The sequence below is a fragment of the Macaca nemestrina genome, chromosome X (assembly GCF_043159975.1).
Source record: "Macaca nemestrina isolate mMacNem1 chromosome X, mMacNem.hap1, whole genome shotgun sequence".
Taxonomy (NCBI): Eukaryota; Metazoa; Chordata; class Mammalia; order Primates; family Cercopithecidae; genus Macaca; species Macaca nemestrina.
Window position 1 is genome coordinate 52,034,877 of NC_092145.1, and position 14,102 is coordinate 52,048,978.

General features: G+C 37.8%; 1 protein-coding gene across 1 annotated transcript in view; it reads right to left on the reverse strand.

Annotated features, from left to right (window-relative positions):
- Positions 1-14,102, reverse strand: part of LOC105499779 (uncharacterized) — a 122,232-nt gene that overhangs the window by 16,077 nt on the left and 92,053 nt on the right. The window lies entirely within an intron of this gene.

The window sequence follows — 14,102 nt, forward strand, 5'->3', positions numbered from 1 at the left end:
AGATTTGTACCCCAGTTACTTGACCCATCAATTGACTGTGTTTTTTGGGGTGAGTCTCTTCCCTCTGCTGGCCTCTGTTCTAACACAGAAGGACATTCAGTATAGAAACAGTGATTAGTGAGAAGGACTGGGATTTGACCCTGGGAACCATTACTTGCTGGTTGCATGATCTATATCAACCAATTCATCTACTGTGTGCCCTGTAACCATTTATGTCTTTTATTATTATTCCTGTCACACATACAAAGACTGAATGAAAAAGTGGGGATTACTTTGCCAGGTAGTACAATGTTCTCTGAGCGTATAATTTCATAAGTTTTGGACAGAGTGGTTGACATGCAGGTTAAAGAAGTTTAAAGAAAGCTCTGGAGTAGACCCAGGCATATAACATCATTTAAGATGCTACAAGTATGGCATTTCTAATCAAATGCATTGTTAAGGAATTGGGTCTGGGCCAGCTGTAAAGTGTTCATTAAAAAGCAAAGTTAGATTATATCTTATACCTTGTCATGTACGCAGAATGTTTCATCCACATGTTAGTACTTAAGATAAAAGCAAAACTGAAAATAACAACAAAAAACTCAGGATACTATACTGTAATGTAATTATAATAGCTTTATGATTGCATTTGTAATGCATGTACAGTACATGTGCATATATCCATGTATAAAAAAATCATTAGAAAGATCTAGTACCATGTTAATTTTAATTATGATGGGATTGCTGGCTCTTGATATTTTTAACCTCTGCATTTGGCTCAATATTAAACATTTGCTAAGGTGAGAGTATGGATTGTACATATTCCATACCCCATGCTTGACTTACTATGGGAGTTACATCCTGATAAACTCATTGTAAGTTGAAAATAATTGTAGGTCAAAAATGGGCATTTGTAGACAAGAGGGGATGTGAAAACACAAAACAATATTAAAAAATGCTGGCAACACTGTACACTGTAGAGTCTCAGTTGTTTATCCTCATGATTGCATGGCTGACTGGGAGCTGTAGCTCACTGCTGCTCCCTAACCAGCATCACAAGAGAGTATAATACTGCATTTTTCTAGCCCAGGAAAAGATCAAAATTTAAAACTTGAAGTATAGTTTCTATTGAATGTGTACCACTTTCACACTATCATAAAATTGAAAAATTATAAGTCAAAACATCAACAGGGAATATCTGTATTTATGATAAAAACTATATCCCCTAAAACATCTGCTACTTGTGAAATGTTTCAAATAGAAAACAGAGAGAACTATGAAATCAGTCCAGCTTAGGAAAAACTTTACTCCTCCCTAATTGTATCTCCTTCCTTCTCTGCTATAGATAATCAGCATCCAGAAAGCAATGATTATAATTCCCAAATGTGACTTTATCCTTTTATTCCATATGAAAGCTTCCCTAAACAAAACATAGTATTGTTTTGCATGTTTCACCACAAACACACATATACCTGATCCTTACACTCAAGATAGCATTATGATGTGTTCAAGGGGAGATCTTTGTCAAGATGCTGGCACGGTATTTGGTGCGTCATGGACAGTGCCAGTGTTTGCTTCCTTCCCATCTCAACTCTTCTGATCTTTAACAGGGATGTTGTTTCATAATCTGGATAGCATCACTATATTTTAGTGAGTACTTGGGAATGTGAGGGAACCACATACACTCATCTATATTATGTAGGAAGTTAGATGCCATCTCTGTGCTATGCAATGTGATGAAGTTGGGATGAGGGAAGAATACTCACTCTTTTCTATTGTATGATGCTATGGTAGTGAGTTACACTTAGTGAACCTTACCTTGCTCATCAATAAAACTAGCATATTGATATTTACCTCACAGGAGTGTTATAAGGAGAAATGAGCAAAACTAAAGAAACCATCTGATACATAATACTTCAATAAATATATATTTGGTCTCCCCTTGGTTTTCCCTTCCTCAAAAGACTTAAACATGAACCTCCTACAGAGACCATTTAAATTTGAAACATTGGGAAAGGAAACATACATACTTATATGTTATAGAACACCTTTGGTGACATTTTTTTGTGGATGAGATACCTGAGAATGGTGGAAGTTTGGGATCAAATAATCACTTTGTTACTTTTTATTTGATGTGTTCTTCTCTTCCTTTTTACCTTCCATTGTGACACTGGAATAGGAACCTTTGTTTGAACCCCAGAAAGGAGACAGTACAGAATAAAAAAGCATAAAGATGAGTATTCTGTACAACAGACTGAAATCAGGAGACCTGGGGACTGAATGCCAGATTTGACCTTGTCTAGAAGATACTTTCCCTGAGCTGAACACAGCACTTATTGAGAAAAAGATTGTATATCCCAATGGTTAGGGATGGTGACTTGAGAGTCAGAGCTTAGTTTGAACTTGGAATCATTTAATAACTCAATTCATGCTGTCTGGCAAATCTTGAATGTCTCAATATATTAGACTCACATGCAATGAATGTACCTTATGATGCATGCATACAGAGAATAATGGGGTAATATATACATGCAATGAATGTACATTATGATGCATGCATACAGAGAATAATGGGGGTAATATACAAACACAATACCTTTTTTTAAGTTAATGAGTAGTAGGATTACTTGATTAATTATATATTTATTTCTGGACATAACTATATTTTTCACAACCTCTTAATTGATACAAATCATTTTTATAATCAGAACTAGTCATAGAAACATTTATGGTTCTGAAATATTTTAGACATAAAGAAACTTACAAAAAGAATATACTGTATATACTCACATTAAGAAATAAACCAAAAAGACCCCGCATTGCCAAGACAATCCTAAGCCAAAAGAACAAAGCTGGAGGCATCACGCTACCTGACTTCAAACTATACTACAAGGCTGCAGTAACCAAAACAGCATGGTACTGGTACCAAAACAGAGATATAGACCAATGGAACAGAACAGAGCCCTCAGAAATAATACCATACATCTACAGCCATCCTATCTTTGACAAACCTGACAAAAACAAGAAATGGGGAAAGGATTTCCTATTTAATACGTGGTGCTGGGAAAATTGGCTAGCCATAAGTAGAAAGCTGAAACTGGATCCTTTTCTTACTCCTTATACGAAAATTAATTCAAGATGGATTAGAGACTTAAATGTTAGACCTAAAACCATAAAAACCCTAGAAGAAAACCTAGGTAATACCATTCAGGACATAGGCATGGGCAAGGACTTCATGTCTAAAACACCAAAAGCAATGGCAATAAAAGCCAAAATTGACAAATGGGATCTAATTGAACTAAAGAGCTTCTGCACAGCAAAAGAAACTACCATCAGAGTGAACAGGCAACCTAAAGAATGGGAGAAAGTTTTTACAATCTACTCATCTGACAAAGGGCTAATATCCAGAACCTATAAAGAACTCAATCAAATTTACGAGAAAAAAACAAACAACCCCATCAAAATGTGGGCAAAGGATATGAATAGACACTTTTCAAAAGAAGACATTTGTGCAGCCAACAGACACATGAAAAAATGCTCATCATCACTCACCATCAGAGAAATGCAAATCAAAACCACAATGAGATACCATCTCACACCAGTTAGAATGGCAATCATTAAAAAATCAGGAAACAACAGGTGCTGGAGAGGATGTGGAGAAATAGGAACACTTTTACACTGTTGATGGGACTGTAAACTAGTTCAACCATTGTGGAAAAGAGTGTGGCAATTCCTCAAGGATCTAGAACTAGAAATACCATTTGACCCAGCCATCCCATTACTGGGGATATACCCAAAGGATTATAAGTCATGCTGCTATAAAGACACATGCACACGTATGTTTATTGCGGCACTATTCACAATAGCAAAGACTTGGAATCAACCCAAATGTCCATCAGTGACAGACTGGATTAAGAAAATGTGGCACATATACACCATAGAATACTATGGAGCCATAAGAAAGGATGAGTTCGTGTCCTTTGTAGAGACATGGATGCAGCTGGAAACCATCATTCTCAGCAAACTATCACAAGAACAGAAAACCAAATACCTCATGTTCTCACTCATAGATGGGAATTGAACAATGAGATCACTTGGACACAGGAAGGGGAGCATCACACACTGGGTCCTATTGTGGGGAGGGGGTAGGGGGGAGGGATAGCATTAAGAGATATACCTAATGTAAATGATGAGTCAATGGGTGCAGCACACCAACATGGCACATGTATACATATGTAACAAACCTGCATGTTGTTCACATGTACCCTAGAACTTAAAGTATAATAATAGAAAAAAAAAGTTTTCAGTTCCAGTCTCTAAGACCAATGTATGGCATTTGAATAGGACATACAGATTTTTTTTTCATTCCTTTAAAGAGAATTAAAGAGAAAACAAGAAGATTGAGGAAAAAAAAAAAAAGAAATAAACCATTATATGTACAATCGAAATTCACTCAAAGTCTGGGCTGGGTGCAGTGGCTCACACCTGTAATCCTTGTACTCTGGGAGGTTGAGACGGGCGGATTGCTTGAGACCAGGAGTTTGAGACCAGCCTGGGCAACATGGTGAAACCACATCTCTATAAAAAAATACAAAAATTAGTTGAGCATGGTGGCGCAGGACTGTAGTCCCAGTTACTTGGGAGGCTGAGATGGGAGGATCACCTGAGCCAGGGAGGTCAAGGCTGTGCTGAGCCATAATTGTACCACTACACTCCAGCCTGGGTGACAGAGTAAGACCCTGTCTTTAAAAAAAAAGAAAAGAAAGAAAATCAAAGTTTCTTCTGCTTGCATTAGCCTCCTTCTTACAAAGGAGTAATCAGTAACAAGCATTTAGACTTTTCATTATTTATTCTTCGTTACATATGTATATATTTCTGCACGAAATATAGTGTGATTTTGTGTTTTATCTGTAGTTGTCTGGCTATCTGACGGAAAGGAGAAAGGAAGAAACATGAGAAGAACAAATACCCATTCATATCTCAACACTGTGACCTGCCATATATGCCTCTTTACATGTGTACTGTCTTTCAGAGCTACTAAACCAGACACACCCACTTTTCCAGTTTACGTGCTATAGAGAGCACTAACAGAATTGGTACATATCACTTTTCAGTGATTTAAAAAAATGTGATGTGTTTAAAGTCTTAAGAGTTTCCCAGGTGACAGCCAGCCCAAAACAATGTTACAGTGTATCTTTGTGGGTTTTTTTTGTTTGTTTTTTTGTTTTTTTTTTCCTTGAGACAGGATCTCTTCAGCCTCCTTATGTTGTTCAGGCTGGAGTGCAGTGGTTATTAACAGGCACAATCACAGCACACTACAACCTAGAACTCCTGGGCTCAATTGTTCCTCTCACTTCAGCCTCCCAAGTAGCTGGGATTTACAGTGTATCTTGAATGTGAAATATCTTCCCATTGTCCAGGCATAATTTCCCACTTTTATTCACGTGATTACACATCTATGTCTGTAAATCTGGAACTAATCTGGGCAATCTTGGTGAAAAAAAGTCAGTGATTTCCAGGAGTTGGTTTTTATGTGTCCAATCTACTATCCAAATCCCTTGGTTAGTTTAGGTATGCATCCCATTTAGAACTTGATATGATTTGGTATTACATGTGATTGGTATGTGTATATTTTCCTTTCTGCTTAATATTTTTAATTGTATGAGCAAGGTACTTCATACGTGTGTTGATTACTCCTGGGGCCCAGGGCCGAGTGAGACTGTGACTCTACTTTTACCCTGAATCCTGCTGTGTTAGGATTCTCTCCTCTGGAAGCTGTGGTGCTGAGCCCTAGTGGTTTCATGCAGTCCCTCCTCTTTCCCTCCCCTGTGGCAGTCACTGCTTGGCCAACTAGGTGGGTAAAAAGAGGAGTCTGCTGTCAATTCAAGGGACTTTATTTGTGCTACTGCAGAAAGAAGCATGTTATGAAACCACTTTCATCTCATGACCTTCCCTAAAATCTTGAAAAGTAGAAATGTCATCTGGCTGTTGAATGTAAGGTTCATCTGAGAGACGTGCTTGCCTTTCCCCCGGGTGTCTATAATTTCTCTAAACCTGCCCAACTGAGGATGTCATGTAGATAGATTCATACTTTAATTCTAGGACCACCCTAGTACCTAATTGTCTTGGCTTAGACATGTTATCATTCCTAACGTTGAGCAACTTTCCTATGAAAAGGGCAGGGGTATTTTGTTTTTATTGTTTTTCTCGCTTCCAAAACCAAGACACCTTTCTTATAGATAAAAATGGAAAATACCTGAAAGGAATACAATCTTTAAAAAACCTTAAAATTTTATTATGCATGGATAAGCACTGTCAACATTTGAATGTTTTTTCAGAAATTATATTATGCAAATGTAACTATATATTTAAGAATAGAAATAAAATAGTATCCTACTTTTAGCTTTGTAAACTGCTTTTTAATGACATATATTGTGAAGGTCAACCCACACTAACAAAATCCACATTATAATAAAAAATGGCAGTAGAAACAGTACTAGTCAATCCGGGTATGAAATAATGATAGAAATGGTTAATATTTATTGTGATTTTTCTCAGTTCCTGACACTGCTGTAATTCTAAACCCATACTTCATTTAATCCTCACCACCATTTATAAAGAGGAGCAGTTGTTTCCAACTTTAAACATCAGAGAACTGGGGTACAACAAGGGCAGGGCTAGCAAGTTGTGAGGCTGAGATTTGAACACAGGCTCTGTGGTTCCTGAGTAAATTTATCTAACCAGCATGTGCTACTCCTGCTTATTAGATCTCCAGCCTTACTGTTGATCAGGGCACAGCAAAACAAAACAAAACAAAACAAAAAAACAAACAAACAAAAGAAAAACTAACCAAAACTAAGGCTTTGTATTAGTTTCCTATGACTGCTGTACATAGTACCAAACACTTGTGGCTTAAAACAACAGAAATTTAGTCTCTCACAGTTCTGGATGCAACACTTTTGAAACACCCAAGAATGTCAATAAGCTTCTGTCTACAAAACATGGAACTCAAGGAATATCAGTCTGAAGTCCAGGTGTCGATGGGGCCTTGCTCCTTTTGAGTCTATGAGAAGAATCTTTCCTTTCCTGTTCCTAGCATCTGGTGATGGCCATAGATCCTTGATATTGCTTGCTTGCAGGGACATCACTCCAGTCTCTTCCTCTGTCACCACATGTTGCTCTCCCTGTGTGTCTCTGTCTTTAGTGGCATTTTCATTATCTTATATGACCACAAGTCATATTGGATTAGAGCTCACCCTAATAGTCTTATCTTAACTTGATTACATCTGCAAAGACTCTTTTTTTATATTATTACTATACTTTAAGTTCTTGGGTACATGTACAGAACATGCAGATTTGTTACATATACACGTGCCATGGTGGTTTGCTGCACCCATCAACCCATCATCTACATTAGGTATTTCTCCCAATGATATCCCTCCCCTAGCCCCCCCCGCCCCCGATAGGCCCTGGTGTGTGATGTTCCCCTCCCTGTGTCCATGTGTTCTCATTGTTCAGCTCCCACTTATGAATGAGAACATGCAGTGTTTGGTTTTCTGTTCTTGTGTTAGTTTGCTGAGAATGATGGTTTCCAGCTTTATCCATGTCCCTGCAAACGACATGAACTCATCCTTTATTTATTTATTTATTTATTTATTTATTTATTTATTTATTTATTTTTGAGACGGAGTCTCGCTCTGTCACCCAGGCTGGAGTGCAGTGGTGCAATCTCAGCTCACTGCAAGCTCCACCTCCTGGGTTCATGCCATTCTCCTGCCTCAGCCTCCCAAGTAGCTGAGACTACAGGCGCCCACCACCACACCCGGCTAATTTTTTTTTTTTTTTGTATTTTTTTTAGTAGAGACGGGGTTTCACTGTGTTAGCCAGGATAGTCTCGATCTCCTGACCTCGTGATCCACCCACTCAGCCTCCCAAAGTGCTGGGATTACAGGCATGAGCCACCGTGCCTGGCCAAACTCATCCTTTTTTATGGCTGCATAGTATTCCATAGTGTATATGTGCCACATTTTCTTTATCCAGACTATCACTGATGGGCATTTGGGTTGGTTCCAAGTCTTTGCTATTGTGGATAGTGCCGCAGTAAACATATGTGTGCATGTCAAAGACTCTATTTTTAAAATAAGGTCACATTCACAGGTATCTGGGGTTAGTACATCAATGTATCTTTTGGGGGAACAAAATGCAACCAAACAATAATACCTTGATTTTTCCCAGTGAACTAGGCAAAAATTAAAGTATTGATAATTATCAGTGTGAGTGGGAATTTGGGGAAAATATACCCTGTTATAATGTAGATGAGGTTCCCACAAAATCTTCTCTCCCTTTCTGAGTCTCAGGAACATTCCTCATTCTAAATATCAGTGTCTTTCCTGTGCTTAGGGCTGAGAATGCTTAAGTTTCACCACCATTTTATTATTTTGTAAAATTGTAAAAGCAGTAGCTATTTATTATAGTTAAAAATAGATAGCATAGGAGAGGAAATAAATAACATTAATCCCAAACAGAACACTCAAAGACAAGCCCTGGTAATGAGTTTATCTGTATAAATTCTTTTAGAAGTTTCCTTATTCAGGTATTTATATATTTAAGCAGAACTACATGCATTTATATATTTATTCATGAAAGATAAAGTTTCATTCTACTTACTTTCATCCTATTTACTTTTGCAACCTGCTTGTCTAACAAACAATATACATGAAAGGTTGTGAGTAAATATCAGGCTGCACCATAGGGATGACAGAGATACTAATGGCCCATAAAGATAGAGAAAAAGAAATAAAAATGGCTAAAATATGTTATGATCCGAGTGATTTTTAGGTATTGAGTCATTTGGTGCTTATAGTTCCCTCACAAAGTAGATACTGTGGCTAATCTCCATTTCATAGATGAAAAACTGAGGGACAGAGAGAATAAGGACTTTGCCTGAGACCACACAGTTAGGGAGTGGGACAATTGGATTTATGTCCAGTACATCATGCTCCGGAGTCTGAGAAACAGTGAAATCTCTGTTGTTAGGTGAAAGATGCAACTGCACAAGCAAGGATATTTTAGGAGCTCATTAAAAGGAGTATTTCGGCCAGGCATCCCAGCATTTTGGGAGGTTGAGGTGGGCGGATAAGGAGGTCAGGAGTTTGAGACCAGCCTGACCAACATGGTGAAACCCTGTCTCTGCTAAAAATACAAAAATTAGCCAGGCGTGGTGGCGCATCCCTGTAATCCCAGCTACTCAGGAGGCTGAGGCAGGAGAATCGCTTGAACCTAGGAAGGCAGTGAGCTGAGATTGTGCCACTGCATTCCAGCTTGGGCGACACAGCAAGACTCCATCTAAAAAAAAAAAAAAAAGAAAGAAATATTTCGTATGTTAATACATTTATACAAAAAAACTGCTCATGATGAAAAAAACTGGTCATAATGAAAACAGGTGGAATGTGACCTTGGAGAGCATCTTCATTGCAATTCTGGGGACAGAAACCATAGTGCAATGGGATAAGGAGTCAGTGGGAAGTGAAGAATGTTAACAGAAAATGCGGAAAACTCTTTTTGGTTCTTGACTTTGAAGGGGAAAAGAGAGAAGAAGGGAAGGAAGGAGGGAAGGGAAGGAGGGAGGGAGAGGAAGAGGGGGATGGACAGGGAGAGGGAGAGGGGAGGAGAGGGGAGGGAAGGAAAGGGGAGAGGAGAAAGAATGGAGGGGATAGGGGAGAGGGGAGGGGAAAGAAGAGATAGACAGAGAGAGAGAGAGAGAGAGATCCTGTGACTGATTGGGTGATGAGGGATCCAAAGAGATTTTTTAAAAACTTCAATTCCTTGAAATTTTGAGCAAGTTTAAAAGTTGATGTGAAGAAGCCGTCTCATCTCAGATTTAACCTATGAAGTTGCCCATATATTCATTTCCCTTCTTGCTCTCTTATTTCCAGTTTTGAGTTAATGAGATACCTCCAATGAACTAGTATGTTTTTCAAGCTCAATACATATTTAGTTATTACCTAATAACAGAATGGACAATTGTGTGTTACAGAAATGCTAGTAATTCCTGGATTTTTGTCTCTCAGGAAGGAAGCAAGTCGCTGAAATTTTGATGTGATGTGGCTGAATTATGCATGATCTGAGAACCCTGCACAGGTGACTGCAGGATATGTTCAGAATACTCATATCTATATCTATATATCTACACACACACACACACACACACACACACACACACACACACACTAAGCAGTGCTGGAGCACTCATTAGACAATCACTGCCCCTTGTGTCCCTGATGAGATCTGTCATGGAGCTCACCAGGTGAGTTCACACACGCCTGTCTTACCACCATGGGGAAGTGGATTTGGGTCTCCTTACAGGCATGATACTGAACAGTATTTATGAATTATGAAACACTAAAGAATGTGGAGAGCATTCTGTTTCTAAAACTTTGAACTGAAGGCATATCCGAGAGATTCGCTTCTTTTATCTGGATGTCTGTGTTCTCGTCTGGAGAAGCAATGAGAAATGATTTTTCATAATGACTACCTAAGCCCTGAGGCTCAGCCAGCCCCTACTGCTGTGTTCCAACATTTAAAGGACCATTGAAGTCCCACTTCATGTCATATTCTCTGGGAGGGTTGTCTTATTAACCCCTCATACAGCTCTGTAAGGATGGTATGGTCAGTCCCATTTCACAGATGACAACCTCAGGCTTTCAGAGCCTAAGTCACCTCCCCAGGTAAGTGGCAGGATTGGAATGAGGTTCCATCCTTCACCCTCCCTAGGGGACCCTGAGCACCTCCCTTTTAGAAGATGGGCTTCCAGGGCTTGAGAAATGGTCAGATTCCACTCCCCTGCTATTGTGGCCCCACAGGTCCTTACTCCATAACTCCTCTGGGTGATGAGGAAGACAGAGGAGGTGAAATCCTGCGCTTTGTGCCAAGAGACCTGGGTGTAGACCTAGTGTGTAAAAACCCCACTAAGGGCTGTATTAAAAACAAGGGAGAAAACATTTGTAAACTACATCTCAGATATTGGGTTAGTATCCCTGATTTGTGAAACATACTTGGTAACAAAACAATTGGCAATGATTTCAACAGAAAATTCAAATAAGTATATACATAAACAATAAACATTTAAAAAATACAAAAACCTGTAGACCTGAGTGTGCACTATTCTACGGACAACAGACCCCTTGGGGTCAAGGGGTGGGAGTTGGGCCAGTGAGAGGTGCACTTTAAATTTGATTTTTGGTGAGTGGGCTCAGGCAGAAGCTCAGGTGTTGGCCTTGGGACAGGCAAGCTGGAGAGAAGGAAAGTAACATGCCCTGAACTACTGTAAGCAAATGCACTTTGTATTTCATCTGCTTTTACCCTAACAACATTTAACCAGTCATTCTGATAATTATTCAAATCAGGAAACTAAGCTTAAGGAGAGTTTATGTAATTCAGAGAGAAAACTTTTTAATCTCCTGATCAGCAGCTAACTTTGGAATTACTTAAGGTTTTTTTTCGGTTGTTATTTTCATTTTGTCTTGATGCCTCCAGAACTCTGAGTGCTCTAATCTCCTTCAACGCTGGCAGTATCTGCTCCACAGGTGGTTTTTAATGTTTTTTTCTTTTTAAATATGACCTCTATAATGTTTAGGTCCCATTAATAAAATTTAAAACACTTTCCAAAGGAAAAAAAAAACACTAAAGACTGTATTAAAACAAAGGAGAAAACATTTGTAAACTACATCTCAGATACTGGGTTAGTAGCCATGATTTGTGAAACATACTTGGTAACAAAACAACTGGCAATGATTTCAACAGAAAATTTAAATAAGTATATACATGAATAATAAACATTTAAAAATACAAAAACCTGCAGCCATAAAAGGAATGAGATTATGTCCTTTGCAGGAACATGGATGAAGCTGGAAGCCATCATCCTCAGCAAACTAACACAGGAACAGGAAACCAAACACCACATGTTCTCACTCATAAGTGGGAGCTGAACACTGAGAACACATGGACAGAGAGAGGAACATCACACACCAGGGCTTGTTGGGGGTGGGGGTAAGGGGAGGGAACTTAGAGGACAGGTCAATAGGTGCAGCAAACCACCGTGGCACACGTATATCTATGTAACAAACCTGCACGTTCTGCATATGTACCCCATTTTTTTAGAAGAAATAAAATAAATACAAAAACCACAAGAACTAACAAGACAGAAATGATTTTAAATCCTGAGAATTTATAATGACAAGATGCAAAAAATGAGGACTATGATTGTACTTTTGGAGAAGACTGTGTGTGAAGGTGAATGTGTTGATGTGCACCTCACCTACAGGGGCACTTCTGGAGAATGTGCACTATTCTAGGGACAACAGACCCCTTGGGGTCAAGGGGTGGGAGTTGGGCCAGTGAGAGGTGCAGTTTAAATTGGATTTGTGAATATACTGTTATATAGTTTTTGAAGTTTCATATTTGAGAATAAAAGTATTTTAGTGAATATTTGAATGCACAGTTTTTAAAAATTTAACTGGCAAGTAAAGAATTGGCAATGATCTATTCATTTGTCATAAAATATGTTGGATTATGTTTTAATTAGATCTGTTTGGATTTAAATTTTATGCCCCAAGGACTTAAAACATATATATATATATATATATATATATATATATATATATATTTAAAAAGCATGTCAGTTTTTTAAAACCTTTGTTGAAAAGGACAAAGTTCAAACATTTTATTACAAACTAAGATTAAAATATAAAGCTATTATAATTAATAATGAACACTGGAAACTCAGAAGGGGGAGGTGGGAGTAAGGGAGGGAAGGGAGTAAGGGATGAAGAATCACCTACTGGGTACAATGTAAACTATTTTGGGTGAAGGGTACACTGAAAGTCCAGACTTCACCACTGTACAATTGATCCTTATAACCAAAACCACTTGTACTCCTGAAGCTATTCAAAGAAAAACAATTAAAAATTGAGATCTAAAAAAACAAGCTATTGTAATTAAGAGAATGTAGAATTGGTGTAAGGACAGAAAAAAAACAGGCCAATGGACTTAATAGAGTCAAGAAATAGACCCAATCCATATGTGGTCATTTTCACTTATGACACAGGTGACAGTGCAGTGAAGGGAGAAGGATGATATTTTAAGTATGCTAGCTGAATTAGATACGTACAAAAATTGATTTCAGGTAGATTGTCAGTCTAAATGCAAAAGTAAAAGAATAACCTATAACAATGTAGGAAAATATTTTTATGTAGTTGGGGTGGCAAATATTTCTTAATCACTAGACAAAAAACTGTTAATCCCAAAGGAAAAAATAATAATAAACTGAGCTACATTATAATTAAAGACTCTTAAGAAAGAAGAAACATACTCTTAAGAAAGAAAATATTGAAATACAGAGTGAAAGATTTTATATATACAGTGATTTGATTTTTCGGAAACAAGGAGAAAAGTAGAAAATGAGCAAAAGAAGTAAACAGGCACTTTACAATATAAGAATCCCATACAACAACTGCATGTATAAAAAGGTGCTTAACGTTTTTAGTTTTTAGGACAATGCAAATTAAACTTGTCATGAGATACTACAGTAACCCCATGAACTGAAAAAAAAAAGAATAAGGGGCAAGTAGAACCATTATGTACTATTACTGAAAGTAAATTGGTGAAAACACTTTGGGAAATCATTTGGCAATATCCACTAAAGCTAACTATATGCATACCTATGAGCCAGCAATTCCAATCTTTGACATACTCAACAGAATCGTGTACATATATCCACTAAAGACAGCCACAAATCTGTATGTAGTAGTACTATAATATTAGTCAAACTGTGGGCATAACCCAAATATCATTCAACAGATAACTTGTAGTATTCATAAAATGAAATACTCTACCACAATTAGAATGCTCATTTTAATGTTGCCATATGCAAAATCATGGATATATCTCACAAGGATAATATTAAGCAAAAGAAAGCAGAAACAAAAAAGTATAATTTCAGGTATATAAAATATGAAAAGTTCATAAACAGGCAAATCTCTAGCGTTAGAAGTTAGTGTAGTTTACTTTTGGGGGAATAATGACTTGTAAGGTCATAAAGGAAGCTCCTGAAGTGAAGATAATGT